Source organism: Neomonachus schauinslandi, chromosome 2 (genome assembly GCF_002201575.2).
Source record: "Neomonachus schauinslandi chromosome 2, ASM220157v2, whole genome shotgun sequence".
NCBI classification, from domain to species: Eukaryota; Metazoa; Chordata; class Mammalia; order Carnivora; family Phocidae; genus Neomonachus; species Neomonachus schauinslandi.
The window spans coordinates 25,759,802-25,765,595 of NC_058404.1; positions in this window are offsets into that span (position 1 = coordinate 25,759,802).

A 5,794-nucleotide genomic window follows, 5' to 3' on the forward strand; every position below is an offset into this window, starting at 1 on the left:
GTAGCTGTTTGGTCTCCATGAGCCAACACCACCCCTGGCTGTCGCCATTCCTCATTCTTGAGGTATAGGGGTGATGACCGTTCTAGCTCCTTCCTGCTGGAAAGGGGCACAGATCAGGATTTGAGCAATGAAACGGTCTTGCACCCAATTGCAGATGTTCCCTAGTGCTGAGTTGAGCCCCATCCTTCGTAGAGCCATTATGTTGGACCGCTCATGGATCGTCTGAGACAACACCTGTTCCACATTTCATAACAAGGTAAATTAGGTCAGGTCAGTTAAGCAGTGGTCTCATTTCAGGAGATGGGCCTGCAGCTGGGTTTTCAAAGTCAGGCCTATAGTGTGCAAGCGATCAGGTAGAAAATTAGCCGTATGTGCAAAGAAACCAGAATGCAGGATCCAGCCTGGTTTTATAAACATTCAAGGACAATTAATCAGAACTAGAATCTAACACCTACAGAGGTATGTGACAGAAACAATTTTTTCTTCTCCAAAGTCACCCCCACTTCTAGCAAAAGGTAGCAAAATTGAGACTAAATTGTTTGTAAAACAAGTCCAGTTTTAACAAACTTGGCCTATTTACATAAAGGCAGCAAGAACAGTGACTGCCATTTAGATTCTTTTAAATTGGCTTTGCTAGAACTTTACATAAGGAATTTCAGAGTGAACCTTAACAGCCATTCAAGGCTAAGAGCCAAGCCAAATACTCACCATCAGACTTGCCAGCAATATCTATAGGTTTGGATTACTTCCCCTCTTCTCAAGGTCCCCCCAAATCTCCCGAGGTTCCTGAGCCTGCCAGGAAGGGACCTCTCTTACTCACCTGGTAAGGCTCCCAGGAACCCTGTAAGCAAGATACCAGGCCAATTTTTTTTCCCCAAGGGGCTTCATTGGCTCCATAAAGTCAACCTTGGTTCCTCAAAGCTGTCTGGTCATTTTGGAGTCTAGGCATGTCTCTCAAATATAGCATTTCAGTCAAAGCTTCAGGAATATAACCAATGTTTCCAGTGGTGTCATCGTAAAAGGAGACCAGATTCCTACTGAACTTATGCAAATAATGGATTTCCCATTTTGTCCTTGTCACAAGCCCTGGCCAAACCCTCTGGGTATGAACTTCTGTTCATAACTCACATCTGGCATTAATACCCCCAGGGCCTGTATTTGTTTTACTACCATTTTTGCCATTAAGCAAGCGTCTAATTTAGCACCCCAACCCCCTTGGCTTCCCGTCTTAACCAAGGCATATAAAGGTCTTAATAACGGTCCTAGAATGGGAATAAAAGGTCTCCAGTAACCCAATAAACCAACAAAAGCCTGTAATTCCTTTACTGTTTTCGGGACTGGGAAGGCCTGCCTTTTATCAGTGACCACCACCAGCATCACCTTGGTCTTCCCCAGGAGGACATCCAGGAGCTTTATGGATTGACCCAGCCTTTTAGGTATTAATCTCCCATCCTCATGGCTTTAAATACGCCTAGAACGACGGGACTGCTTGAGAGAGGGAAGGTAAATCATCACAAGTTACACACCTGAATTCACCTGTTGTAGATAAAGACAGATCCTGAAGAACATCTACACCCCAAATATACGCTAGAACACAGTGGGGAGGAAGCCTGCCAACCTGTAGTAGGGGGTACCTACTGCCTAAATTCCTCAGTGGAGGGGTACTTGATGACCCACCTGGCTTTTTTGAGCCTTCCTCCAAGGGAGAAAACCGCTTTCCCTTAGGCAATGCTTTCAACAGGCTTAACAGCCCTGAATCAGGTTGTTTAGATTTTCTCTCAGGGCAGGGTCCCGGAGGGGACCCGGATAATATTAGATCTTACCACAGTTGTTTACGAGAGGCCTTGCTGGGCCCCCTTTCCACCATTTTATCATCAGCAAGATCATGTTTTCCCTGTTTTTCAACCCACCTATTTCCCCCCTATGACGATTCCTTTGGTCTTACTTACGTCAACCACCATAGTGGTTACTGTAGCAATGGGCCGATTAACCCTAGGGGCAAGGATAGGTACTCAAATCCCAGACCACGTCCCCAGGGCTGACTGTAAGACACGACCTTTCATACCAGAGGAAAATAAACCTGTGTCTGGGCCTCTAAAACGCTGGGCAGAGATACCACGTTTCATTCCCACTTCACCTATAATTTCTTTTTTTTTTTTTTTTAAAGATTTTATTTATTTATTTGAGACAGAATGAGACAGAGAGCATGAGAGGGAGGAGGGTCAGAGGGAGAAGCAGACTCCCCACCGAGCAGGGAGCCCGATGTGGGACTCGATCCCAGGACTCCAGGATCACGACCCGAGCCGAAGGCAGTCGCTTAACCAACTGAGCCATCCAGGCGCCCCTCACCTATAATTTCTTTCACCTATAAGTTCCTCCAGAGAGGTCCAGCCTACCCCGAGCTTCGCCAGGTTATCTTAATGCTGGCATTTATCCAATCAACCAAATCAGCTAAGCGTCTACAGATTCTCATCCATGCTTATGGTATATCATCTTTTTTGCAAGTCAGGTTAAGCAGTGACAGACCATTTTTGAGATCTCAGACCCATTTAACATAATAATACCATCGTCCCCAGGATCCCACTGTTGAAACACCCCAGCCGCCATTCTCAGCCCATTGGCTTAGAGCGGCTCAGTAGCTCCACCAACTGCAGGGACAACAGGTGTCCTGCCCCCCACAGCCCAAACAAGGGGCTCTCCCCTGGCAGGGACAACCTGCGCTGGCCCCTCGCAGACCTCGGGCTTTCCCCCAGCTCGGCCCCTTTACTGTGCCTGCTCCATTTTCGGTACCCTGCTGACCAAGCCAGTTGTTAGAAGGTGGGGGAGGGACAGCAATGTACCCTCCAGACCGAGAAGGCACTTTGAGACCGAAAAAGGAAGCAAGCCACTTGGTACTGATCACACAGTTATTCAGGATAACTTACCGACAGGCACAGATCCCACAGCTGGAGGATCCAGGCAGAAGACAGCCACTCTCCAAACCAGTCTCCACCCAGCCCCGACCTCTGCCCACAGCTTTTATGGGGGAGGGGCAGGGGGTGGGGTCACATGGTAGTTACCTAAAAGGGGCACACCTGGCTTTCTCTCTGAGAAACCACCAAATGGTGGATGACAGGTGCTGCCGCGGGGCCCTGGAATGGGAGGCGGCGGGGGCTCCCAGCGGAGGTTGGGGCAGCAGCATCCCTACCTGGGGTCCCTGACCTGGTGGGGGCCAGCCAAGACCTTGGAGCTCCTGGAGGCAAGGCTGAGGACAAGGAGGGGTTCCCCTTCACCAAGCTGGGTCCCCTGGTTAAGGACATGATCAAGTCCCTGGAGATCTATCTCTTCTCCCTGCCCACCAAGGAATCTGAATCACTGACATTTTCCTGGGGATCTCCCTCGAAGATGAGGTTTTGAAGATTCTGCCTGTGCAAAAGCAGACCCCAGTGGGCCAGAGGACCAGGTTCCAGGTGTTTGTTGCCATCAGAGATTCCAATGGACACGTTGGTCTGGGTGTTGAGTGCTCCAAGAGGTCGCCACTGCCTTCCATGGGGCCATCACGCTGTGCACCTCTCCATCATCCGCCGTGCAGTGAGGCTACCAGGGGAACAAGATTGGCAAGCCCCACACTGTCCCATGCAAGGTGACCAACTGCTATGGCTCTGTGCTGGTGCGCCTCATCCCCATCCCCAGAGGCACTGACAGCATCTCAGCCCTGCGCCCAGGAAGTTCCTGGTGATGGCCCATATTGATGACTGCTACACCTCAGCTGTCCTGCCATCATGGGCAAATTTACCAAGGCCACTTTTGATGCCATTTTCAAGACCTACAGTTCTCTCACCCCTAATCTCTGGGGAAAGAGAGTGTTCACCAAGTTTCTCTATCAGGAATTCACTGACCATCTTGTAAAGACCACACCACAGTCTCTATGCAGAGGACCCAGGCTCCAGTGGTGGCCACCATATATTTTATACAAGAAAAATAAAGTGAATTAAAGCCTATTAAAAATGATAGATAGAGGAAGGAAAGAAAGAAAAAAGAAAGAAAGAAAGAAAGAAAGAAAGAAAGAAAGAAAGAAAGAAAGAAAAGAAAGATAAGGAGGAAAGGAAAGAAAGGAAGAAAGAAAGGCAGGCCACCTAGGCACCAGAGGATCTCTACTAGTTATCCAAAGTGGCGCCACCTATGGGCCAGAGAGGAGAACAAGATGGAGGACCAAAGCTGGAGTCAACTGTTGTCCGCACTCCTACACTGTATCCCATGTTTTGTAGGAGTTAAATATTTATTACGTACCTCACAGGGGCATGTAGTGGGTACACAAAAAATGCTGAGAATGGCAACACAGAATAAATATTAGGCTTTTAAGATGATCACTTCAAAGGTCAATATAAGTTCTGGCATCATTAGTTTAAAAATGAATTATTTCTTCTCTCATCCATATCTCATTTGAATGGTAAAGGATTTTTTTTTTCATTTTTGTTCCCAAGTGAAACGATGATTGTGTTTTTTAAAAATCTGCAGATGGTTATGTGTAAAAGTGCTCATGGATCCTGTGAAGTGTTCTCTAGTCAGTGACCCACCTGACATGGGCACAGATCTTGTACACTCAGCGTGTCACATCATGGACATTTTTGGGAGTGTCTGGCCAGCTCATGTGGACTTTCCCTTCTGTGGGAATTGCCTATGATCCTTAGAAACTACTTGTTTTTATTAGGAGACACCTTCCCAAGTCCTGGTTCTTGAGGTCTTTCTTGATTTCCATTAGAAAACACACTCTCCTTACAACAAATTACTTAATCTGCTTATCTTAGTTTCATTTGGATTCTGTTCCTCATAACCAAATGAAGTTTAATGCAGCAAGGTGAGACAACACATTTCTCTTAGGGATGGAACTGTTTTTGCCTGAGAAAAATATCTTGCCAAGCAGCTTAGAATTTACGGTACAATCCCTAAGCTGTTACTTGACAGGACAGAGCTGAACTGTTACAGAAGGATCCAGCAGGACTTTGACGTCGGAGGAGAGCAGAGCCTTGTGTGTGTGTGGCTGCTGGGGGTAAAGGCAAGGAGAGTACATGCAGTCCAGATCTCCACGAGTTAAACAATTCAGCAAAAATGGAAGGTGATCCAGAGGTGACCCAAATCAGGCTCCTCTGCTCAAATCCCAAGAGAATTGGTGGGACTCCAAGAAATCACAGCCCATGAAGTACCTTTATGCCACTTTTACTTTGGTTTCAAAGGTTAGGCTACTTTTGACACTGGAATTACACTTACTAGGACAAACATGAATAAACAGATTTTCTGGTTCTAACACCATCAGTTGTTATGTTACTATCACACCTTAATATCATCGTAAATTCATTTTCCCTAAATGTTCTACATCCGTTTAACCCTTAGCAATGATCTCAGTTATGCACCCAATTGGCCAAACCAAATATATTCATTCAGCACGTGTTTATTAAGCATCTTCTAGGCACTGAATTTACGAATTGAATGTCACCTAGATTCACGGATCTTAAAGTCTAGCTGGAGGGAGAGAAGATTTATTGCATCAATAAACAAGTAATGTAAAATTATCACCTGCGCTATAAAAGAATCAAATAGGATATAAAGAACAGGGCTGGGTGATTTATTTTAGATACCATGGTCAAGGAAAACATTTTTGATGAGCACGAAAAGCAACCCGGCATGGAAGGAGGGTTACAGGTGAAAAGAGAGCGTGTGTGAGAAAGATGGGTCATGTTCAAAAGGCAGGAGCAGTGTTTCGGAATTGCACCCCTGCATCAGAGGCCTTGGGAGAGAGAGCCCTTTCCAGAAATTT